General features: G+C 37.4%; 1 protein-coding gene across 2 annotated transcripts in view; it reads left to right on the forward strand.

Moving 5' to 3' along the window:
* Positions 1-27,547, forward strand: part of STK39 (serine/threonine kinase 39) — a 485,881-nt gene that overhangs the window by 147,649 nt on the left and 310,685 nt on the right. The window lies entirely within an intron of this gene.

Here is a 27,547-nt window from a genome sequence, read left to right on the forward strand (position 1 = left end):
AGTCTACAAAATTAATCAAGGAAATGGAGAAACTGAAAAAGCCAGTATAATTACAAAAGTGCAGAGAAAATTTTTGAATCAGCTCTGCCCGAGGTCACTTCAGTTTTTCTAGATGTATAAGAGAGAGTGACTCAAATGCTCTATATCTGGTAAGGAAACAGCAGCTAAAATGGTGGGTTAATTAGCACAAGTCTGATGAGTTCATGTACAGCTTAAGTGAGCAAATTCAATTTCTTACAACAAATACCAGTGTGCTGGCAAAGGTTTTACAATCAGCAATCCAGGGGGGAAAAAGGGACTCTGTTTTGTACTATTTGTGCATTTCTGTGGTGTAAATACTCCCACCATGGCTGATTTCACACTAACAATGTGAAGTTACTGAAGGTCGAGCTGGGGAGACATACACCCAATTGGCTCTCACAAGCCCTCTGAGTTGACTCCAGCCTATGACTGATGCACTTAATGACTTAGATAACAAGCACATTTTCCTTTTTACTGAACAAATTTAACAAGCGTTCTGGTCACTAAAGTCTCATTGATAAACAGTGCATTCTTGGAGACATAACTAAAACTTTATAGGTAAACAGTTAAGTATCACAAAAATCCACCTGCCTTTCCTTATCATCAAACATAAAAATAGGAACTGATAATAACCCTAACAAGAAACAGAGCACATATAGATATAAACTTATGGCTCCCCCAGCCCATCTCCAATGGTGCTTGTTGTTTACTATTTCTTTGTGGCCACCTGAATATAAATGAATATAAAAAGAATGATTTCAACCTAGCATTTGAATACTTACACCTACAGATTATTCTCTTTTCAAAGCTTCTTATCAGATAAGATTGTAACCTAAAGTCTATCACTTTTTATTTATACAGTCACATACACACATATAGAGATTTACACCCTACTGAGTATGTATTTCCCTTGAATATTAATTGTTAGTCCATAGGCAATTTAATAATCACAAATGTGAAAAAACTTAGAGAAGACATGGTAAGATTGAACTTAAAATATATAGAGATATATTTATAAATCAATAAACAATTGCTTATTAGTTTTGCTGTAGGCTAATATTGAATAGAGGAAGAAGAGAGGGAAAGAGCCAGATTATTTTATGGGAAGAGAAGAAATTTAGATTCATGTAACAGATGGGAAAATGATGGACAAAACCGATCAGAAGAAAAAAGTTTTAGGTTAATGGTAACTACATAAATGTATTTGTTTTTAGAGCATTTGTAAGCAGATAATTATATAATTATTCTTGGACATATTATGTATATGTGGCAATAGAAGCAGAATGTACTAAATTAGTGGATTTATGAGAACATGTATTGGTCAATTAGACGTATGAAGACACTGGCAGGACAAGAAGGAGGCAACTGCTTGTTTTTAATCCTGCAACCACGAAAATGAGACACAGTTGTAGTTCATCAAATTGGAACAAAGGGTGCAACTATGACAACTATTTAGGCACCATTTCTAATTGCCCCAATGATTTACTTAAGATTAAGTTTTGATGTGTGGTCTGTAGACTGAGAGCAGCAGCATCAACTGAAAATTTCTCAGAAATGCAAATCTTGGACTACACTCCAGACCTAATGAATCAGAATTTCTGGAGGGGATGGGGGCACAGGAATCTGTGTTTTAATAAGCACTCCAGGTGAATTCTAAATGCTAAAAGAAGCATTGTATTAGTAGAAGCTCTTGAACAATGTAACTAAAGCAAGTGTTTTTTGAATCCAGCTTGTTTCCCTGATCCTGGCACTGACCTTGCATAAAAGGAAACATTAGATGGAGCTGGATACAGACATCAGCATTAGTAAAATTAAAATGGAATGTTTATATATTTAAGAAAACAAGAATAAACCTTCCCCATACTTCCGTATATAGCTGTATTTATAAATATGAATATATATGTATATGAGTGTTTCATATTACTATTAACTGGTATTATGCTTGATGTGGAAAAATTAGACATTCAATGCAATCAGTTGTTACTATTATTTAATGTAACCAGTGCAATTAATCCCCAAATCAAAATAAATATGATAAATACTGGAAAGAATGGTACAAATTTACCATTATTTATAGATATGAATGCATTTTTAGAGAAATAAACTTGCTTGAAAGAATCATGGGAAACACCTAACTATAAGTATGCCAGTTTTCCATAGCCTAATGTAGTTAATTAAAGATATTAAACTAAAACCTCAAAGCAGTTTTTTAGAAAAAATGCAACAAAACTATCCTAATATTCAACTATGAGCAAAAATAGCTATGAAAATTCTGAAAAAATTGGGATCTTGGTTTAGTATATATTATATGAACAAAGAAGAGAAAGAAATGAAAACATTGTAGTAGTGACACCAGAATAGGAGGATGAAACAATATAACACAATGGGAAACATGGATTCAGAGGTATAGATGTAAAATAATTTAATATATGATAAAAGGGTCATTTCAAGATAGTGGAGAATGAAGGGTTTAGTCAATAAATGAGGTCCGTACCCTTGGAAATATTCATATGCTTTGACCAGAGATATGTATGAATGGGTATCCCAAATATTTATTTATACGTTTTTAGTTCATGACAGGAGTGGCAATTTATAGTGAGAAAAGGTAGAGTTTATTGAATTCATAGAACTTGGATAATTTATTTTACAGGAAATACAGGACTATTTTGTAGGACTATTTTGTCCTCTCAAACAAAATAGTATTTTCTAGAATGATTAAAACATTAAAATAGTTAATGGATAGAAATGCAAATTAAAATTAAAATGAGAGGGGCTTCCCTGGTGGCGCAGTGGTTGAGACTCTGCCTGCTAATGCAGGGGACACAGGTTCGAGCCCTGGTCTGGGAGGATCCCACATGCCGCGGAGCAGCTAGGCTCATGAGCCACAACTACTGAGCCTGCGCGTCTGGAGCCTGTGCTCCGCAACAAGAGAGGCCGCGATAGTGAGAGGCCCGCGCACCGCGATGAAGAGTGGCCCCTACTTGCCACAACTAGAGAAAACCCTAGCACAGAAACAAAGACCCAACACAGCAAAAATTAATTAATTAATTAATTAACTTCTACCCCCAACATCTTCAAAAAAAAAGAGAAAACCACAGCTTTAAAAAAAAAAAATTAAAATGAGATACTTTCTTAAACTTACCAAACGGAAAGTTTGAAATTGCACTATGCTGGTGAAGGTATAGGGGAGACAGAAACTGTTAAGTATTGCTTGTGGGTATATAAATTGTTATAAGCCCTTTAGAGGACTCTTTGGCAATATCCATGAAAATGAAAAATACTCATCCCCTTCAACTCACGGTATCAGTCAGGACTCTCCAGAAAAACAAAACTAATAGGATGTATGTATAAAGAAATTTGTTTTTAGGAATTGGTGCACATGATTAGGGGGGATGGCAAGTCCAAAATACATATGGCAGGCCAGCAGGCTGGAAACTCAGTCAGGAGTTAATGCTACAGTCATGAGGCAGAATTCCTCCTTTTCTGGAAAACCTCAGTATTTTCTCTTAAGGCCTTCAACTGATTGGATGGGACCCATCCACATTATCAAAGATAACATTTACTTAAAGTCAACTGATTGTATTGAATATATGTTAACCACATCTACAAAATAGTTTCACAGCAACACCTAGATTACTATTTGATCAAAGAACTGGGTACTATAGCCTGACCAGGTGATTCATAAAACTAACCATCATACTCACCCATCTCACTTCTAAGTTTACTCTAAAAATATACTTGCACATGTAAAATTTTATACGTATACACACATATTTATGGAAAATCTTTGCAGCATTGTTTTATAATAACCAAAGACTAGGAACAACCTAAATTTAAACAGAGGACTGGTTAATTATTATATATATTGAGATGAAATATCTGAAATATTGTTAGGTTAAGAAAACTAGATACCATTTTGTGTGAAAATATCTTTAAAAAGTATTCACACTCGGGCTTCCCTGGTGGCACAGTGGTTGAGAGTCCGCCTGCCGATGCAGGGGACACAGGTGCGCCCCGGTCCGGGAAGATCCCACATGCCGCGGAACGGCTGGATCCGTGAGCCATGGCCGCTGAGCCTGCGCGTCCGGAGCCTGTGCTCCGCAATGGGAGAGGCCACAACAGTGAGAGGTCCGCGTACCGCAAAAAAAAAAAAAAAAAAGTATTCACACTCATATGCACTGTAATATGCACAGACTGTCTCTGGAAGAATATACAAGAAACTGCATGGTAGGGTAAAGGCCAGGACAAAGGCTTCCCTTCTAGTATGGTCTTTAGCACCTTTTGAATTTTGAACTAGACGACTATGGTAATTATTCCTTAAATCAAATACTTAAAAAGCCAACTGGTCATATATCTCTAGAATGGCTAAAATAAAAAAGACTGACAGCACCAAGTGCTGGAGAGGATGTGGAGTAGCCATAATTCTCACGCACTGTTGGTGGAAGGAATTAGAAAATGCTAACTTTGGAAGAAGTTATGGTGGTTTCTTATAAAATGAAACATATATCTACCCAACAGTCTAATGATTTCATTCCTTTGTGTTTACCTAAAGGAAATGAAAGCATGTGGCCACAAAAAAAGACCATTACAGAAGAATGTTCATAACAGCTTTATTCTCAATAGCCAAAAACTAGAAAGAGCCCAGATATTCATCAACAAAAGAACAGCTAAACCTATCATGGTATATTCATATAATGGAATACTAAGTAAGGAAACAGAAGAAACTATTAATACTTGCTATAGCTGGAGTGTTTGTGTTCTACCAAAATTTATATGTTGAAATCTAACCCCCAGTATGATGGTATTTGGAGGTGGGGTCTTTGGGAAGCTGTTATGTCATGAAGGTTGAGTCCCCATGAATGGGATTAGTAGCCTTATAAAAGAGACCTCAGAGAGCTTCCTCTCCCCTTCCACCATGTGAAGCCACAGCAAGAAGACAGTCCTCTATGAACCAGGAAGGAAGCTCTCACCAGACACTGAATATGCCAGTGCCTTGATCTTGGACAGCCCAGCCTCCAGAACTATGAGAAATAAACTTCTGTTGTTTATAACCATGCAATCTACGATATTTTTGTTACCATATAGCAGCCCAAGGAAACTGAGAGACTACTCCAAGATGCAACAGTATGGATAAATTTAAAAGACATTATGCTATTTGGGGCTTACCTGGAGGCACAGTGGTTAAGAATCCGCCTGCCAATGCAGGGGAGACGGGTTCAAGCCCTCGTCCGGGAAGATCTCACATGACGCAGAGCAACTAAGCCCGTGCGCCACAACTACTGAGCCCACGTGCCTAGAGCCCGTGTTCTGCAACAAGAGAAGCCACTGCAGTGAGAAGCCCGCACATGGCAACGAAGAGTAGTCCCCACTCACCACAACTAGAGAAAGCTCGCATGCAGCAACGAAGACCCAATGCAGCCAAAACAAAAAAAAAGACATTATGCTATTTAATAGAAGTTTTAAACAAAACACTACGTATGATATCATTACACTTATATAAAGTTCTAGAACAGGCAAAACTAATCTGTGATAGAAAAAGTTAGAACAGTGGTCTCCTCTGGAGAATGAGGGTGCGTGTTGACTAAAAGGGGGATGAAGGAACTTTATGGGGTTGGTGGTAATTTTCTACATCTTGATAAGGGCTTGGGTCACATAGGTCAAAGCTTCTAGAATGGCACACTTAAGGCTTGGATATTTCACAGTATATAAATTTTAATTTGAAAATATTCTTAAACAAATATAGAACTCTAGTTGATATGCATACGTAGTTACTATATAGTAAATATATATTAAATATAATAAATTATAAATATACTTTTACCTATCAAGGAAGCAAAGTTTGTGTTTATTTTCAATGTAAATATACAGTATTGGCTATGGTTCAGTGAAAGGGGCACTGTTATACATGATTGATGGAAATGTTAATGTACAAATAATGTTTACTATATTGTTATTCACAAATCTAAGTAATTGGAATTATTATTATTATTTTTTTTTTTTTTGTGGTACGTGGGCCTCTCACTGTTGTGGCCTCTCCCGTTGCGGAGCACAGGCTCCGGACGCGCAGGCTCAGCGGCCATGGCTCACGGGCCCAGCCACTCCGCAGCATGTGGGATCCTCCCGGACCGGGGCACGAACCCGTGTCCCCTGCATCAGCAGGCGGACTCTCAACCACTGCGCCACCATGGAAGCCCTGGAATTAATTTTTAAATTGAAAATATTTAAAAGTTAATTATATATATGAGGTGGAATACTTAAGCAAACTATTAAAAATTATAGAATATCAATTATGTGGAAATGTTTGAAAATTTTTATTTCAGACATAAGATGTCTGAAATAAAAATTTTAGTTAAATAGAGAATAACTCAAATTATGTAACATTTTGTGTCAATATTTAGAAATTTTATGAGGCATTGTCTTGCAGTAGAATATCACATACTAATTTTATTCCTTTTTCTGAATTTCAGTGTTTTTCAATTTTTTGACAGTTAATATGTTAATTTTGAATAGAAAAAAAGTGCAATTTATTTATTTATTTATTTATTTACTTATTTAAAGTATAGTTGATTTATAATATTATTTTAGTTTCAGGTGTACAACATAGTGATTCAAAATAATATTATAGATTATACTCCATTTATAGTTATTATAAAATACTGTCTATATTCCCTGTGCTGTACAATGTATCCTTGTAGCTTATTTACTTTGCACATAGTAGTTCGTACCTCTTAAACCCCTACCTTTATCTTGCCACTCCCGCCTTCCCTCTCCCTACTGGTAACCACTAGGTTTCTCTCTATATCTGTGATTCTGTTTCTTTTTTTTTTATATTCACTAGTTCATTGTATTTTTAGATTCCACATATAAGTAATAACATACAATATTTGTCTTTCCCTGTCTAACTTAGTTCGGTAAACATAATACCCTCCGCATCCATCCATGTTGTTGAAAATGGCAAAATTTCATTCTTTTTAATGGCTGAGTAGTATTCGTGTGTGTGTGTGTATGTCATCTTCTTTATCCATTCATCTGTTGATGGACGTGTGTGTGTGTGTGTGTCATCTTCTTTATCCACTCATCTGTTGATGACAAGTTGCTTCCATATCTTGGATATTGTAAATAATGGTTCAGTGAACATAAGGGTACATATATCTTTTCAAATTAGTGTTTTTGGATATATACCTAGAAGTGGAATTGCTGGATCATAGATTTTTGAGGAAACTCTATACTGTTTTTCACAGTGGCTGCACCAATGTACATTCCCACCAACAGTGTATAAGAGTTCCCTTTCCTCCACATCCTCACCAACATTTGTTATTTGTGTTCTTTTTGATGATAGCCATTCTGACAGGTGTGAGGTGATATCTCATTGTGGTTTTGATTTGCGTTTCCCTGATGATTGGTGATGTTGAGCATGTTTTCATGTGCCTGTTGGCCATCTGTATGTCTTTTTTGGAGAAATGTCTATTTAGGTGTTTCTGCCTATTTTTTGATTGTGTTGTTTGTTTTTGTTATTGAGTTGTATGAGTTTATATATTTTAAATATTAACCCTTTATTGGTCATATCATTTGCAAAGATTTTCTCCCATTCAGTAGGTTTTCTTTTCATTTTGTTGATGGTTTCCTTTGCTGTGGAAAAGTTTTTAAGTTTGATTAGGTCCCATTTGTTTATTTTTGCTTTTGTTTCCATTGCCTTAGGAGACAGATCCAAAAAAATATTGCTACAATTTAGGTCAAAGAGTGTTCTGCCTGTGTTTTCTTATAGGAGTTTTATGGTTTCTGGTCTTACATTTAAGTCTTTAATCCATTTTGAGTTTATTTTTGTATTTGGTGTTAGAGAATGTTCTAATTTTATTCTTTTACATGTAGCTGTCCAGTTTTCCCAGCACCACTCATTGAAGAGACTGTCTTTTCTGCATTGTATATTCTTACTGCTTTGTTATAGATTAATTGGCCATAGTGTGTGGTTTTATTTCTGGGCTCTCTATTTTGCTCCATTGATCTATGTGTCTGTTTCTTGTGCCAGAACTATACTGTTTTGATTACTGTAGCCTTGTAATATAGTCTGAAGTCAGGGAGTGTGATATCTCAGCTCCATTTTTTTCTTTCTTAAGATTGTTTTGGCTATTTGGGGTCTTTTGTGTTTTCATACAAATTTTAAAATTATTTGTTCTAGTTTGAGAAGGATAGGTGTTAACTCTTTCTAAATATTTGGTAGAATTTACCTGTGAAGCTATCTCATACTGGACTTTTATTTGTTAAGTGGTTTTTTTTTAAATTACTGATTCAATTTCATTAATGGTAATTGGTCTATTCATATTTTCTATTTCTTCCTCATTCAGTCTGGGAAGATTTTACATTTCTAGAAGTTTATCTGTTTCTTCCAGATAGTCCATTTTATTGGCATATAATTGTTCATAGTAATCTCTTATAATGCTTTGTATTTTTGTAGTATCACTTGCAACTTCTTTTTTATTTCTGATTTATTGATTTGGTCCCTCTCTCTTTTTTTCTTCATGAGTTCGGCTAAATTTTTATCAATTTTATCTTTTCAAAGAACCAGCTCTTAGTTTCACTGATATTTTCTGCTGTTTTTTTAGTCTCAATTTCATTTATTTCTGCTCTGATCTTTATGATTTCTTTCCTTCTACTAACTTTGGGTTTTGTTTGTTCTTCTTTTTCTAGTTCTTTAGATGTAAGGTTAGGTTGTTTATTTGAGATTTTTCTTATTTCCTGAGGTAAGCTTGTATTGCCATAAACTTTCCTCTTAGAACTGCTTTTAATGCATCCCACAGATTTTGGATTGTTTTGTCTTTGTTTTCATTTGTCTTCAGGTATTTTTTAATTTCTTCTTTGATTTCTTCAGTGATCCATTGGTTGCTTAGTAGCATCTTGTTTAGCCTTCACATGTTTGTGTTTTTTGCAGTTCTTTTCCTTATAGTTGATTTCTAGTCTTATACCACTGTGGTCAGAAAAGATGCTTGATATGATTTCAGTTCTCTTAAATTCACCGAGGCTTGTTTTGTGGCCTAGCAAGTTATCTATCCTGAAGAACGCTGCTTTTGGATGGAATCTTCATACCTATTAAATCCATCATGTCTAGTGTGTGATTTAAGACCAATGTTTCCTTATTGATTTTCTGTATGGGTGATCTGTCCATTGATTAAGTGGGGTGTTGAAGTCCCTTACTTTTATTGTGTTACTGTCAATTTCTCTCTTTATGTCTGTTAATATTTGCTTTATGTATTTAGATGGTCCAATGTTGGGTGCCTATATATTTACAATTGTTATACCTTCTTCTTGGACTGATCCCTTGATCATCATGTAATGTTCATCTTTGTCTCTTGTAGCAGTCTTTAATTTAAAGTCAATTTTTTCTGATATAAGTATTGTTACCCTGGTTTTTTTTGAGTTCCATTTGCATGGAATTCTTTTTTCTATCCCCTCACTTTCAGTCTGTGTGTGACTTTAGATCTGATGTGAATCACTTGTAGGTAGCATATTTATGAGTCTTTTTTGGATCCATTTAGCCACTCTAAATCTTTTGATTGGAGCATTTAGTTCATTGACATTTAAAATAATTATTGATAGGTATGTACTTATTGTCACTTTAATTGTTTTTGGGTCGTTTTTGTAGTTCTTTTTTGTTCCTTTCATTTTTTTTTGTTCTCTTTCCTTGTGAATTGATGATTATCTGGTTTTATGTTTGCATTTTTGAGTCCTTTGCCTTTTTTGTGTGTGTATAGATTTTTGGTTTGTGGTTTACCACGAGGTTTATACATAGCCATATGTGTGTGTGTGTGTGCATGATTTTAAGTTGCAGATCTCTTAATTTCAAATGCATTTGAACAACTTTGCATTTTTACTCCCCTTCCCTCATGATTACTGTTTTTGACATCATATTTAACATCTATTTGTTTTGGGTATCCCTTAACTGCTTATTATGTATATAGATGATTTTACTACTTTTGTCTTTTAACATTCCTACTAGCTTTGGATATGGTTGATTTCCTACTTTTACTGTATATTTGCCTTTACCAATGAGCTCTTTCCTGCCATAATTTTCATGTTTATAGTTGTGGCCTTTTCTTTTTTTGCTTAGGGAAATTCCTTTAACATTTCCTGTAAAGCTGATTTGTGATGCTGAACTCAGATTTTGCCAGCACCAGTGTCCACATGGTAGAACGAGCTCCCCAAAATGCCTGGCACCAGTATCTGTGTCTCCAGGGTGAGCTCCAGTTGCCTTCTGCCTCTCCAGGAGACTCTCCAAGATCAACAGGTGGGCTTGACCCAGGCTCCTTTTAAACTACTGCTTCTATCTTGGATCCCGGAGTGTGTGAGATTTTGTGTGCACTCTTTAAGAGTGGAGTTTCTATTTCTCCCAGCTCTCTGGGTCTCCCAAAAGTAAGTCCTGCTGGCCTTCAAATCCATACATTCTGAGGGCCAGTCTTTCTGGCACAGGAGCACTGGGCTGGGAGCCCAATGTGGGGTTCAAACCCCTCACTCCTTGGGAAGAAACTCTGCAATTGTTATTATTCTCCTCTTTGTGGGTTTCTCATCTCAGGGTGTGGGTCTTTACTATACCATGAGTCCACCCCTCCTACCTGTCTTGTTGTGGTTCCTTCTTTATATATTTAATTGTAGAAGACCTTTTCTGGTAGGTTCTGGTCTTTTTCATCAATAGTTTTTCTGTAAATAGATGTAATTTTGGTATGCCTGTGAGAGGAGGTGAGCTCAGGGTCTTTCTACTCTGCCATTTTGGAAACTTCCCCAGTACTTGCTATTCTTGGAAGGAAGTAATCCAGATATTTGAGGCACTCAGAAAATTTAAACAAGGTTAACTGAGAACAGTATTTAACTTTGCTGCATAACAAATACCCCAAAACTTAGTTTTTAAAACAATAACCATTTATTTAGTTCATGATTCTGTGGATCAGCAATGTGGGCTGGGCTTAGCAGGGTGGCTTTTCTGGCCTCAGCTGAGGTAACTCATATGACTGTGATCAGCTGCCAGATTGACTAGGGGTGGCTGGCTATTGACTCGGGTGTCTTGGCAGTCTTCCATGTTGTTTCTCATCCTCTAGTAGGCTAGCCTAAGTTTGTTCACAAAGTCACTCAGCAAGTGTCCAACAGAGCTAGTAGAAGTGTGCAAGGACTCTCGAGGCCCTGGTGAAATTGGTACACATTTTTTCTGTAGCATTCCATTGGCCAAAGCAAGTTACAAGACCAGCTTCGATACTAGAGGTAAAAAAGAGACTCCACCTGTTAATAAAGTGAGCTGAAAAGTCACATCATGTAGCAGTTTAGATAACAGGGGGGGAATAATTTGTGGCCATTTTTGCAAATCTATGATAGTGAACACTAGCCCTTATGTTATAAAAAGATAATATACTGACTGTTAAGGGTATGAATAATATGTAAAGATTTTTAATGGAGACTTTCCTGGTGGTCAATTGGTAAAAAAACCACCTTCCGATGCAGGAGATGTGGGTTTGATCCCTGGTCGGGGAACTAAGATCCCACATGACATGGGGCAACTAAGCCCATACACCGCAGCTACTGAGCCCACGCACCACAACTAGAGAGAGAAAACCCACACACCACAACTACAGAGAAGCCCGTGTGCTACAATGAAGACCCAACACAGCCAAAAGAAAAAGTAATAAATAAATAAAATAAAAGATTTTTAGTGATAAAATTATAAGTAATCAACCAATTCATATGTAATTACTTACAAAAGTTAATAAAATTCTACTTTTATAGTAGTTATTCAACATGGTAAAGCCCATCCACAACTTGCTATTCTTTTTTATATCTGGAAAACCTTAGTCATGCTAAATTTAATGAGCCTGATTCATTTTAGAAAAAAGAAATGTGGGAAGCAAATATAAGAATTCAAAACCAGACAAAAACGTGAAGCAGAGTCTACTTCATTGTCTATATTTACCATATGTATTGAATTTCTGCCAGTTTGCTTTTACCTAGTCATGAGAAATTTTATTCATGAGAAACTTTAATTGACTTGCATTTACATGCACAATGCATACACGTGGGCGCACACACACACACATTCCTATACAAATTCTCCCCCTCCAAAGAGTAAATCTACTCTCTGCACCTCTTTGAAGACAATTAAACGTTTACATACACGACATTGTAACTCACCTATACTCCAATAAAAATTTAAAAAAAAGAAAATTAAAAAAAGAAAAAAAAGTTTACATAGTGTTAGCATGTAGGTGCTGTAGAATTTCTATCCAGTATCTTTTCTCAAGAAAGTCTAGAAAACTATGTAAATAAACATGTGGAAAATATGTTTTTATATACAGATTTATATATGGTTTAAAAATTTAGAATTTTTAAATTTTTAAATCAATCTTAGTTTTATACAGATAACTGAGATCCAGGAAATTAAGTGATTTAATACATTTAATGCTGGTAATTTCTGAATTAAAGGAATAATTGCATGAACTATCTGTAGTAAATATGGTGGATTGGTGCTTAACATCTCTTTTATCTTCCTGTACTGTGTTGTCTGGAAAACGAATAACTATACTTCCTAGCCTCCCTTGCAGCTAGGGTTCTGGATGTGATTTAGGACTGACCAATCAGATGCTTTTGCCACTGTGAGGCATAGGCTGTGCTTCTGCTGCATTTTCTTCCTCCACTGCTGGAAAAAATGATGATGGAAGTGTTTGCTTTTTCTGTGGGAGTATCAGCTAAAGTCCTATTGTTCAAAGAACGCTGCAGTATGCCTTAAGACAAGGTGTGGACTGTTTGTAGGAGGTGTGCCACAATGCTGGAACCAGGAGTAGTGACATTCCTTGACCATGGCAGGTTGCCTGATCCTGTTGGTTTCCTGATTGTAGTAGTTTCCTGATCTTAAAGTCTTATTAACTATTAAGGTTCTGGAACTGGAGGATCCCTGATTATGAAAGATTCAGCAGCTCCCTTGGTGCCTATGTTAGTTTGCCAGGGCTTCCCTAACAAAGTTCCACAAACTGGGGAAGCTTAAGACAACATAAATGTATTCTTTCACAATTCTGCAGGCTAGAAGTTCAAAATCAGGTTATCAGTAGAGCCATGCTCTATCTGAAGGCTCTAGGGCCAATCCTTCCCTGCCTTTTCTAGTTTCTGGGGGTTGCTGGCAATCCTTGGCATTCCTTGGTTTATAGAGGCATCACTCCAATCTCTGCCTCCAGCTTCAAATGTCCTTTTTTCATGTGTCAGTGTCTCTTCTGTCAGTGTCCTTTTAAGGACACTAGACATTGGATTAAGGCCCACCTTAATCGAGTACAACCTCATCTTAACTTGATTACATCTGCAAGATCCTATTTCCAAATAAGGTCACATTTACAGGTTTCAGGTAAATATGACTTTTGGGGGGATAGTATTCAACCCAGTATAGTGCCTCAACAGTGAAATGTAGCTGTGGCAATCTTTCCTGAAAGTTCAATCCAGACTCAAGTCCCTTTATCCCTCCTCCAAAATCTGAAAGTCTTTTAATATCCTGTAAACTAGCTAGAGTGGATTCTATTCTTCGCAAATGAACTCAGACAATATATTTTTGTACATTTTTTCCTTAAGTGTTCCACTGAAGGTTTTTTTTTTATCACAGGTGTCAGTAAAAGAAAATTCTTCCTAATTTGAAACCTAAATCTTTCATACTCAGTCCTTTGAAATCTCAAGAGTTTCATTTTTAATTGCTACTTTTGGGTCCATCGACAAAGTCCTAATCAGATACAGATATGGGGAAGAGAACCAGAATTTTTTTTTTTTTTTTGCGGTACACGGGCCTCTCACTGTTGTGGCCTTTCCCGTTGCAGAGCACAGGCTCCAGACGCACAGGCTCAGCGGCCATGGCTCACGGGCCTAGCCACTCCACGGCATGTGGGATCTTCCCGGACTGGGGCACGAACCCACATCCCCTGCATCAGCAGGCGGACTCTCAACCAGTGCGCCACCAGGGAAGCCCGAGAACCAGGATTTTTTGAGAGACTACTATATGACAGAGACTTTATTAGTTAATTAGGCACTATAATTTGTTATCTGAATTTAACAGAAAAGAAAACTGAGGCCCAGGTAAGAGGCATAACTTTAATAATACTTTGCAGCAAATAAGTGGGAGTCTAATAAATTAAACAATAATGGTTTTTTTTCTATAATTCTATTGTTCCATGAAGTACTTTATTGGAGAGGGAAAGGGTAGTTGAAGGATTTTAAGTGTCCCTGATTGTTAGATTAACATGGCATAAATAATATAATTATCCAGCAATGGAACCAACTTAAAATAAGAACTTCTAAATCTAAGAGAGTATTGTTTCCTCCAAATAAGTCACATTGGGAGCTATGTAGTGATTTCAAGTATTGCCCCAAGTATTTTGAATGTTTTCTGTTGGAATTACCATTAGAACTGAAGTCACTGTCTTTTGAATATCCTCAATGGCAAGTTTTCTTTCCTTTTTGGGTTGCTTTTTCCCTTTTAGAATGGCACTGATTTTAAAGACTAGTCAAAGGTTGTCCAGAGCAAAGTGTAGTAAATAAAGTGGATGATCAAGCAGTGATTTGTGCAGTGTACAATACCACAGATGTTTTAGAATTTCTGCATAATAAGCTTGCCTGGCCGTTTGACCTTGTAGATTAATTCGGCATGGACAATACCATTTATGTTGATGAAACAAATTAACATTGTCTTCATTTGTGATTCAGGCAGGCATACTTTCTTAGATCTTTGGTTTCTTGGACTTTTCCATTCAAGAGTTTGGCATCTTCTTTTCAGGTGATACTTGAAATATCAAGTTTCCTTAGGTTTCTGTTGTCCTCAGAAACACATTACTTTGTCCAACTTCTCTTGAAAGGTTAGAATAAATGTCAAGTCTTCTGTGTTTCTGTTCATCACTCCAAATACATGGCAGTCTTCACAGCACCTCTGCTTTGGCTCAGATTTTCTTTTGGAATGAAGCTATTTTTTTTTTTTTTTTTTTTTTTTTTTTTTTTTTTGCGGTACGCGGGCCTCTCACTGTTGTGACCTCTCCCGTTGCGGAGCACAGGCTCCGGACGCGCAGGCTCAGCGGCCATGGCTCACGGGCCCAGCCGCTCCGCGGCATGTGGGATCCTCCCGGACCGGGGCACGAACCCGTGTCCCCTGCATCGGCAGGCGGACTCTCAACCACTGCGCCACCAGGGAAGCCTTGGAATGAAACTATTTAATGCTTCTTAAACACACGAAAAGATGCTCAGCATCCTCCGAATGAGAGAAACAAAATTAAAGCTACAATCACCCTTTATCCACCTACCAGTGGGCAAAGATCAAGAAGTTTAATAACCACAGTATACTGCAAAAAAAACTTTCATAAATTGTCAGCCAGAGTGTACAACCCCTATGGTATGTAATTTGTCAATATCCTTCCGAGTTAAAAATGCACATACCCTTTGATGTAGCAATCCTAATTCTAGGAAATATCCCATAGGTGTACTTAGACACATGCAATATCATACATATACATGTTATTCACAGCAAACTTATTTATAACAGCAAAAGAGAGCAAAAGTAGAGGTTTGGTTAAATCAGTCGTGGCACATCCATGCAGTGGAATATTAATTAGCTCTCAGGAATTATTATGAAATATTCTAAATCTTGCTTTGAGAGATGGATACACCCTTGTATTCAATTCTCCAAATGTATGAAAATGAATCTTAGCATTTTACTAAGTGCAAATTTTACCCCAGTATAAAAAGAAACATGGACAGCATAGAGCTAGGTTAAAAAAAAAAAAAATTAGGACTCCATGACACCTTTTCCAAGACATTTGCTGAAGTAAAAAAATGGGACTATGGATCAGTATGTATGTTATTATTAGTATAGAAAACAACATATAAATATGGTTGCATAGGCATGGGATATCTCTTGAAGGATGCAAGAACAAGGTAATAGTAGTTGCTTCTAGGAAAGAGAACCACATGGGTAAAAGATAAAGGCAGGAGGGAGATACAGTTTTCACTTTATACCCTTCCTACTTTCAATTTTTATAACTTGTACATCTACTTATGTATTCAAAAGGAAAAAAAATTTTAATGAAGCACTTTCATAATCTAAATTTGTCATCAGCCACTATTCCCATGATTAATTGCTTATCTGAAAGAAAAAACCTGTCAATAGATACATGAACTCTTTGGGCTTCTACTGTGCTACTGTTTTCCACCTCACAATAAACATTCTTGCTATCTTTGAAAAAAATGTTTGTCCCAATAAAATAATATTTTCTTGACATGATATTACCTCCATAAGCTCTTTCTTTTAGTATAACGAGTACCTCATTTGCTGAATTAAATCCATCTGTGGCAGTATCTGGGCAATACAAAATGGGCCATGCATTTTCATGAGAAAGGAAAAAATAATGGCCTTTCTTTATGCACACAGCTGGTTAAGGCAATGATCGGCTTCCTTTGACAGCCCCAGTCACGGGAACACAAAGTGGTAAGCTGGCTATAATGCTCAATATTCAAATAATGTGTGCATTAAATGACTTGAAAATAACACCAAAAACACTGTGATTTTTTTTCTCTTTTTTCAAAACTTTCTTTTATGTTTTAGTGGAATTTTAAAGAGTTTAACTCATGAAAATGAAAACATTATTGGATTATCTATTGAAATATGTGTCAAAATTCTGTAACATTACCTGGCCTTTTCTAGTCTCTTGAATTGCTTATATATACACCACTCTTCTTTGTATTTAAGGAACAACAGATTTGAAGACTACTTGACTGAACTGTCTGCTTCATTGAGCTGTGAAATACTGTCATATAGCTTCTACTTGATTTGGAGACCAAACTAATAAATTATTTATATTGATTATTCAAATTAACGGTTTCTTTAGCATTTTTAAAACACAGATTAACAACAGCCATCGTTCACAGAGTATTGTTGCAGGTGCATAAAGGTAGTTTTGGAATTAATATTTATAATATTTGGATGGAGGAATACAGGCACATATGGAATATTTGTCTCTTAACTGAAAATTACCAAAAATTGATGCTTGAAGAAAGAACACTCCACTCTTAGTGATTGTCTCCTGGCTATCTACAGCCTTACCTTCTGGATTTAAATGGTCTCAAACTGCATAGTACCTCCGTAGGCATTTTTAATTAAAATAAAATTGAAATTTAATTTAATTAATAAAATTTTGTTTAAAAGTTTTAATGTAATAATAGCGAATATGCCTTGTCATATAGGAATATAGTGCTGAGTTTAAGTTTTAGCCTTTGGAGTCAGAGCATGTTTGAATCCTGGTTCTGCTGCAGATAAACTGAGATTAGGGTTCGGTTTGTTATTTAACCATCATGACCTTCAATTTCTCCATCTATAAAAATGCACATAATGTGATCTACCTCAGCAGGTTGTAGGTGAAGATCAGTCAGGAGAATGTATCTAAAAATGCTTAGTGCAGTGTATCCATAAACTATAGCTATTGTTATTGTTGTAAAAGGAAATGCTTTGAATCATAGACATTCCTGAAAATTATCCTAAAGGAGTATATTATGATTCAATGTTATCTCTGTTATGAGGATTGAATTCTATTCATTCACTCAGTGATTCATTCACATGTGGGGTTCTGAAAGAGAAAGTCATACCAAAGTCTTCTTTATAGCAAAGGAAAAAAAATTTCTTTGTATCAAGAACAAAGCTTTTGTGGGACTTCCCTGGTGGTCCAATGGTTAAGACTCTACGCTCCCAATGGAGGGGGGCTGAGTTCAATCCCTGGTCAGGGAACTAGATCCTGTATGCCATAACTAAAAGATCCCACATGCCGCAACTAAGACCAGGTGCAGCCAAATAAATAAATAAATAAATAAAAAGTATTTTTTTTAAAAAAGAAAAAAGTTTTTGTGGATTAACCTGATTAACTTATAGTAAGAATAGTCTTTCGAGACATCATTTTTAAAAAATTTATGTTATTGAAGTATAGTAAGTCCCCTACATACGAACAAGTTCCATTCGAGAGTGTGTTTGTAAGTCCAGTTTGTTCATAAGTCCAACAAAGTTAGCCTGGGTACCCAACTAACACAATCAGCTATATAGTACTGTACTGTAATAGGTTTATAATACTTTTCACACAAATAATACATAAAAAACAAACACAAACAATAAAGAACATTTTTAATCTTACAGTACACTACCTTGAAGAGTACAGTAATACAGTACAACAGCTGGCATACAGGGGCTGGCATCAAGTGAACAGGCATGAAGAGTTACTGACTGGTGGAGGGAGAGGAGGTGGGAGGTGGTAGAGCTGAAAGATCGTCAGCAGTAGGAGACGGAGGGCAAGCTGCAATTTCACTCACACCTGACGTTGATAGAATGAATGTTTGCATCTTTGAAAGTTTTCAACTTAAAGGTTCATATGTAGGGGACTTACTGTATAGTGATGTACAATGTTGTTTTAGTTTCTGGTGTACAACAAAGTGATTCCATTATATATATATATATATATATTCTTTTTTGTATTCTTTTCCATTATGGTTTACTACAAGATATTGAGTATAGTTCCCTGTGCTATACAGTAGGACCTTGTTGTTTATCCATCCTGTATATAATTGTTTGCATCTGCTAAACCCAAACTCCCAACCATCCCTCCCCCGCCCCCACCCCCCACCCACCCCGACCTTGGCAACCACAAGTCTGTTCTCTATGTCTGTGAGTCTGTTTCTGTTTTCTGGATAAGTTCATTTGTGTCACATTTTAGATTCTACATATGAGGATATGTAAATACTAAATATCATATAGTATTTGTCTTTCTCTGTCTGACTTACTTCACTTAGTATGATAATCTCTATGTCCATCCATGTTGCTGCAAATGGCATTATTTCATTCTTTTTTATGGCTGAGTAGTATTCCATTTTATATATGTTCCACATCTTCTTTATCATTCGTCTGTCAATGGACATTTAGGTTGTTTCCATGTCAAGGCATCATTTTTGAACCCTTCATATATTTAACACTGTCTGAAGTCAAAGTCATTTTGAGACGATTCCTTTCCATTCTGCTCTTCTCTCCCAGCTTCTGGGGTCTCTCCACCAAACCCAGGCCATCAGAGAATGGTTAAAATAAGACCCTGTGACCCAATAACTTGAATGCTCTAGTTTTGGAGTCTTTGAGTCAAAACTACAGTCATACTCACATGACCAGTCTCCGTCTCCCAAAACGACAAATTATTTGTTGACATGTCTGTCTGCCCCATTAGATGTTGTTTCTTTGAGAGTAAGGGATGGAGCTCATCCATCTTTCCATCATTCCACAACTCTATGCAGAAAGCTTGCACACAGTAGGTACACAGTTTGTTTCTTTAAAATAATGTACTGAATAATATTTTATTCTAACCATTTCAATGAAAATATTTTTTTTAATAGTTACTCTTTCAATAGTTCTTATTTCAATTTTCTTATTACAAAAAGACTTAGTCCTTTTTAATGAGTATTTTGCTTTCATTGTCATTTGTTATGTCTAATTCCAGGAAAGCCACCAGTGACCACTGAGATTTTTAAAGCTGTCACCTATCTGGGAGCCCCCCCCCCCCGACTCAGGTGCTTTTCTAGTTGTGGCTTTCCTGTGTCACAGTAATCTTCTCAGAACTATCACAGTTATTTTCAACTCTGGTTGCACATTAGAATCCCCACGCTGCCCAGTTTCTAGATGCAACTTATTATTTAGTAGAATCTAGGTGACACCCAGGCATGGGAAGTTTTAACAAGCTGGACAGGTGACTCTGATGTCCAAGCAGGTTGAAAACCACCTGAACCACCTATGTTTTACTCTTGGGGGGAGGGGTGACCAAAGTCTGCTCACCCTGGTCTAACCTGAGTGTGAGCTCTATGCCTTTTGAATCATGCTATGCAGAGTCTGCAAAATTCTGCTCCACTGGTCTGATGTGGACTAAAAATGTTTGGCCTGTGCAGTATTATTGTCTTATAATTGTGAAATATTTCAAGCGTACAGAACAGTAGGGTCACTAATGTAATAGAAACTCATGGACCTATCATCTAGTCTAACAAATCTTATCATTTTGCTATATTTATTACAGATTTTTATTAAAGCAATAAAACATTACAGATGCCATAGAAGCTCTTTATGTGCCTCTCCCCTGCCTACCCTCTCAAGGGATCACCACTGCCCAGAATTTGAAGTTTATCGCTCAGGCCCATGTTTCACTATGTATTTATTCAAAGACTGTGTTTAGCATTTTCTTGTTTTGAAACATTACGTATATGGTATCAGATTCTGTGCAGTATTTTATAAAGTCAGGCCAATATTTAAACATGGAAATATTTCACATAAAATCAGATTTGTTGGCTTCTCCTAAAACAACCAGAAGATCTGGCAGCACTGGGCGAGCTTTCTGGCATGATGATATACCATGCTGGGCCAACGCTGGTCGGTGTGACACTGTCCCACTGCTCACACTGTGTAGACATATGTGCTTGCACCTGGGCTGTGTCTCCTTGGATGCAGGTCTGGCCCCTGATACTGAACTTCCTTCCGTCATGATTCTTTGCTTTCTTCAAGGCCATTTCTGCCGTCCTCTCCTAACTGCTTAATAGCAAAGGCATCTACCTCTCTAGCTGCCTCTAATATCTACCTCTCCTTCTGCTGTTTTGTTGCATTTTTATTTTATTTTTTTGCCATGCTGTGTGGCTTGTGGGATCTTAGTTCCCCTACCAGAGATTGAACCCCTGCCATGGCAGTGAAATTGCCGAGTCCTAACCATTGGACCGTCATGAATTCCCTCTTTCGTCTGGTTTTCATTTTCATTTTCTTGCTATTTCCTGCCATTTCTCTTAGAGTTCTTGCCTTTAGCAGCAGTAGGGCATGGGTTTTTTGGTTTTGATTTGTAGACTTTGCCAGTCAATAGTAAGAGAAGTGATTTATTTTGATCAGCAAATCAACCCATCATATGGCATCTCTGGGACCTCTGGTTTGGGCTAGTCTCCTTATTTTAAGTGTTGTTTACATGTTTCAGTAACTTGGGGGCAGCTGGGGTGCTGGAAGATTGGACACTGGATAAAATGGGATTGTATGGGTTATACAATTCTTAAGGGCTGAGATAGTTTTTGTAAGGCCAACTGGCCCGAGGCAGGGGAACGCAATCAGACTCACAGGTTGCATCAGACCGAAACTTTCCGGACCACCCAGTTCCAGAAACTGACCAGGAGACTTTCCGGACCACCCAGTTCCAGAAACTGACCAGGAGACTTTCCGGACCACCCAGTTCCAGGAACTGACCTGGGGACTTTTCCACCCGGCCCAGCCTTCCCGCCTTTCGAGGGGCGGGACTAACGGTCCCAAGACTGGTGCAACCGGCACCGGATATTGCCACGATACCCAAAGAGACCACCAAATAAGGAGTAACCTGCGCCCTCCCGGATTCACCACACCCCTTTCCCTTCTTCCCCTATGAATTCTGCCCAAACCCTCGCCCGGGCGCGCCTTCTCTGGCCCCTTTGTCTCAGATCAGTGAACCTCGCCCGGGAGCGTTCCCAAATAAATCTTGTTTAAGCTCTCCTCCGTTTCTTGGTGCCGTTCCTTACAGTTTTGTCTTTTATTTTTCTACAGCATTTGGCAAAGTGTCATGCAAATTATAGTCCCTAAAAATGTATTTACTGAATGAAAGAATATTAGTAAGTTAAATTATTAAATGTTTTATTACATACCCCTTATAAACCAGGGCAGCCCCTGACCCTCTTTTGTTTTTCAGAATACAGGTAACTCAACATGCCTCTCCTGATAAAGATCTGAGGCTGGCATGGAGGCCGGAGAGGCAGAGATGAAAGAGTGTTCAGGGTTTGTTGATAGTTTTGGTGGGAGGATTTTTTTAATAGAGAGGAAAAGAGAGGCTTTGAGACATCCTTGGTGTTTGGAAAATTTTGAAGTTGAGAAGGGTTGAACAAAAATTTTCAGAAAATGCTGTTTTGTGTAATGAACAGGATTCCTATTTGAGATTCTTCAGTGGAGACAGCAATAAAGAATCAAATTGCTTTTAATTACATTTTTATGTCAGTCTGCCTGGGACAAGACTATCAGGTTTTAGACAGGTTAAAAGACATATATATGCCACAGATTTATGATAATGCCTTTGGATGTTTTAGCAAAGGGCAAGCCTTGCTAAATATGGAGGTCTTCCCTATGCATACAGAGAGTAGGGCTTCTAGTGAGACTTCTATCAGGACCCAAATCATAGTCAGAAACCTCTAAGATAAGTGAAGAGGCATTAATTGTCACCAGAGCAATTTTGTCTGTAACATAAAATGCAATAAAAAGTCAGTTTCAACAGTAGGTTGGGAAATAAATGAAAACACGTGTCTGGAAGTTACAATTCATATAAGTTTAATTCCTTAAATCACATGAATTTAAAAAGCAGTGTCTTTGCAATCATTTAGCTTAAAATAGATTTAAGCCTCTCTTTCCATTTATGGTTGGGAAATAGGCACCAATGACTCCTTAACATTAAATTGTGTTAACCTGAGAAAACTGGATCACACCAGCTCTGGACTTGGGGTAACAGATATCATCAGCTGTGTCAGTGGCAAGCACATGACATCTCTATGGGTAAGCTCATTGTAGGATGCCTGGGTCTTCAAAGTTGGAAAGGTTCATATGTTCTCAAATGCATTTTTCAGATGGACATTTGACATCTGTGCTGAAAATTCATTCAGATATTTACTCTGCACTTTTTTGTGTTTTTTTCCCCCCACTTAAAATTGGATTAAAAACAAGTTGTAGCGTAAGGTCCAGGGCTTTGGTAGAGTGATGGCTCCAAAGCAGTGGTTATTTCAATTGGTGCTCATTGCTAAATTTGGTCCAAATGAAATGCAGTTGGCTAAAGAACAAATCCCATAATCCCGCAGTATTACTTCCTGTAACAAAGTACCACAGACTTCAGTGGAGTAAAACAACAGAAATTGATTCTCTCCCAGCCTGGAGGCTAGAAGTCCAAAATCAAGGTATTAGCAGTGTTGGCTCCTACTGGAGGCTCTGAGGGAGAATCTGTGCCATGCCTCTCTCCTAGCTTCTGGTTGCTGCTGGCAATCTTTGGCATCCCTTCACGTGTAGACATACCGCTCCAGTTTCTGCCTCTCTCCTCACATGGCATTCTTCCTGTATCCCTGGGTCCAAATTTCCTCTTCTTGTAGGGATACCAGTCATTGGAATAGGCCCAGCCTAATCTATTTTGACCTAATCTTAACTTGCCAAGACCCTATTTGCAAATAAGGTCACATTCACAAGTGTTGGGGTTTGAGCCTTTGACACGTCTTTTGGGGCGATGCAGTTCAACCTGAGACCACCACCCTTGAGTCCCTCCCAGGAGGAAATTCTGGAGCCACTGCTATACTACTAAAGTGTGTCCCTGTGGGTAAGGTGTGTTACACATACCAACTCATTTCATCTTTACTGCAACCCAATCATCCTGGGATAATTGTCCCTATTTTAAGAAAACAGAAGCTCAGAGAGTTTGAGCTGCCAACTAGTAAGTGCAGATCAAGTATGTAAATCCAACTATTACAGACTTAAACCCATACCTTTTCTACTATGGCCCTGCCATCACTTTAACTCAAAAAAATTGGGTGCTTGTCTTTGGAAGCAATTGTTGAAATAAATGTTCAGCTCTGTCACAACTTTCCCCTCAAACATAGTTACTAAAACAGGAATTATAAGAGAGTTGAAAATGGGAAATATGGTTATAGATATTCTTCACACCCAAGAACATCTGGCCTTTTCTCACCAGGCAATGGAAGTGACTTTACAATAGATTATAGGTTAGCCATGGGAGAAGGACCACCTGTCAATCAAGAGAACCTCTCATTCCTTCAATAGAAGTATTTCTAAAACACTGTATACATTGTACTTGTGTTCATCTACTTTTTTAATGGATTTGGGCAATTTGACTTTTAAAGGAAACTCATCTGTCATTAAGTTCCATTTTTCTGCTCCTTAAATAATTCTTAAATCTACCCCCTCATCATTATCCTCAATATCATGGCTTTATTCATATACACATTTCTCTAACTTTATTGCAGTGGCTTCCAAATCCGTCTCTCCGCCTCCAGTTTCCTCCCATCTAATCCACCCTTGGCATGGCTGACTCATTCTGATGCTTAAAAGCATGTTTTTATCCATTTAAAAAGTGTGATATTCATTCAACAAATATTTACTGAGGATATTCTGTGGCAGATGTTATTCCAGGCACTGGGATACGGCAATGAACCAAAGGAACAAAAATGCCTGCCCTCACGGAGCTTATAGTCTGTACAGTTCATGATTGCCATTATTATAAATCTTTCTCTTCTATGTTTTGTTACAAATCTTGGCAGATAGGAATAATGATGAAGACATTGATAAGGGTTTTCATTTTATTGAACATTTACTGTGTCAGCCATTATGTTAAGCTGTTTACATACAAATTATGTTGTAACAACGCATGTCAAAGTTATGATGCTGATTTTGTGAATGAGGACATTGAGACTCAGAAAGTTAAAGTCAGTCCAAAGTCAGAGATTAAAAAAAAAAATTGTTGTTGGTGGTAAGATTTGAATCTGGCACTTTCTTTCTTCAAGGTCTTGGCCAGTACACTACACATCTTCTTTTAGATGTTCAAAAGGTTGTACAGGAGGAAAAGCTTTAACTTCTCAAATTTAGTAACTGGAGGCCTGTGAATTAAACTGACAAAAGACAGATTAGCAAGAGGAAAAAACAGTTTATTTGCATGTGAAATGCACATTTGTGTGGGAGTACTCAGTGATGAATAACTCAAAGGGGTGGTTAGAATTGGGGGCTTATATACCATTTTAACAAAGGGTGATAAATTATGGAGAAGTGACTAGACAAGGAAAAGGGAGTTTGGGCTTCTGGGGGTATGGGTAAGTTGTGGGAAGGTAACTAGGAAATGTATGGGGGAAACTACTGGTAGATAAGAGTTGTTTGTGCAGACTCATCTCAGCACTATCTCCATGATAACATTCCTGGTATGGGAGAGGGGGCACCTTTGCAAATGGAAATTTCCTTTATAAATGGAAATTTCATTTACAAAAGGGCAATTTATGCCATGTTTTTAGGCAGACTGGGGGAGGGAAGAGAACTCTTCCTGTGTCTATTGTTTCTTAATTGCCTTCAGCTCAAAATAATTCTTATGCCAAAGTGGCATATTTGGGGTAGCATATTCTGATCCTCTTCAGGATTTGTGAATAACTAAACTCTATTTAAACTCTTTGTAATGCAAATAACCGCTGCAATAATCTGTTTATAAAATGACAATTTCGTATATTCAGTTTACCTAAAGCAGTGATTTGCTCTTCAGAGGACATTTGGCAACATCTGGGGTCCTTTTTGATAGTCATGACTGAGAGCGGGGGTACTACTGGCATCTAGTGAGTTGAGGCCAGGAGGACAGACCTCTACAACACAGAGAATAACCCGGCACAGAATATCAAAACTGCTCAAGTTAAGAAACCCTGACATATAATGAGGTAGTTGTAAACACTTAACAAAATTTGGCCTCTTATTTTTTCTTTCTAATGTTTTAAAGTCTCTGACTAAATGTAAATAAAGATAAATAAAGAATAAAGATATGTATTGAAATAATCGTTGTTTACATTTTAAAGGCTTCCTCCCCTGCCACCTTTCAGTTTAAATTTAGTAATAGGTTTTCAGGGGAAATTGCATATCAGTTAAATACTTTTTAAATACATATATTTCCTAGTTTTAAGTACCACTCTACTCAGTTGTTTATGGAAACATTAACTTAAAATTCGAATCCAATGCTTTTATATAATTTAAAAATATAATTCATGCTCTGTTCTTCATATATAAAAATGATGCCAAAGGCCACTGATAGTAAATGTTCTTTAAACTGATTTACTGGCAGTAGTGATGGGTCTGCACTCAGTCATCAGTTCTTACAAGTCATCATCCTAGGAGCCACTTGGAAAGTAGTCTGCTGGGTACAGATATCTGGTATATGACTACAGAACACTTGTTCTTTGTGGGAAACTAAGTGATATGTGTTTGATTCAAATCTGTGCTATTGGTCTTGACAACATTATGTTTTCTTATTAAGTTCCAAGAACTTTCCTGGCCTTCACAGTTTCCCGGCCTTCATGGTTTGAAAGTCAAAATGTAAATTCATGTGACAAACAAAATGGAAGTCATATTCATTTAATCATTTTTCTTTTCCCTAAAAAATAGTCCTTAAATGTTCTTCGGCTTGGGAGTAGCACTTTAAGAGGTGAACAGTTACAGCATTCCTGTTCCCTGTTCTTTCCCCCTTGAAACATCAGAGGCCTAGAATTTATTTGTTCTTGAAGTTGTCTGTTTCTTGACAGACATTAAAATTAATACAGTTTTTGAACACTCCTTCATAAAAGAATGTACAACTTCTCAGTTCAGCATAAATTTCTGTGTGTAGACCAGAGCACAGGAGTTGCTTTACCCCAAGTGTTCCATCATGCTGTGAGAGATTAAGCATACTCACCGTTCGGTTTCCATCAATATTTTGATTAGACATACAACGTTTCTCCTAATGAATTTCTGGGTTTCATCGGAATTATCTTTAAAAAAAATTAAGGAGATTTTTGTATATAAACACGGGAGACAAAGTATCACAATCTGATTTTCTTTTTTTAATATGCTCATTATTCTTATTCAGTAGTCCTCATCATGAAAACGACACAAGATAATTTTGGCCAAATGACCATTATGACCATTGGGTCACTGCACCGTTTCACCTTAAGACAAGGATGGTGCAATCTTGGTCATCTATACCAGGGGAACACAGAGAACATTCAGCGTTAAATATGACACCTGTAATTAGGAAGACCTATGGTTATACCATAGCAATTTTAAGGATGAGGTAATTTTGGGAGTGATGAAAAGCAGCAATTGTTTCCAACGCAGTTTATTTATGCTGCGGTACAAACTTTCACAACCAGTATGCTCTGTAAAAGAAATGCCTGCTATCTGTTGTCCTAACGGGTTAATGTGGCTTGTTATTAAGGGTCTAAAATTTGAAATAGTGTCCAAAGTTTTCTTACACTTCTTATTCTAGCTGCACAGGCCCTTTCATCACCTCCCTGGGATCCAAGCGGCTTGGAACAAATGAGTAAAGTCTGTGAACAGCCAGAGACCTAAGGAATCATGTTTCACTAAGAAAAAACCAGAAGGGCTGCGATTAGATTAGGCAAGGTGGGGAAAGGGATATTGGCAGGTAGGTGGCCGGAAAGTTACAACTCGGGTTGTTTTTTAACTGGCGTCCTACAAATGGCCGGCGTGTAGGTGTCTCACTCGCTGACTTGTAAATGAACTTCAGGTTCTCTTTACTTGGGGAGACTTCTGAATCTGAGAACCTGGCGGCGGTTCAACGACCCCGTCCTCGGGGTCCCCAGGGGACATCTTCCGGAGAGTCCGACTGTCTGGGGCGAAGGCGCACGGAAAGCAGGGAGTGAGGGGGCGAGGAACGCGGGCCCCGAAAGCCAACCTAAC

This window comes from Pseudorca crassidens, chromosome 6 (assembly GCF_039906515.1).
Source record: "Pseudorca crassidens isolate mPseCra1 chromosome 6, mPseCra1.hap1, whole genome shotgun sequence".
In the NCBI taxonomy this organism is placed as follows: domain Eukaryota; kingdom Metazoa; phylum Chordata; class Mammalia; order Artiodactyla; family Delphinidae; genus Pseudorca; species Pseudorca crassidens.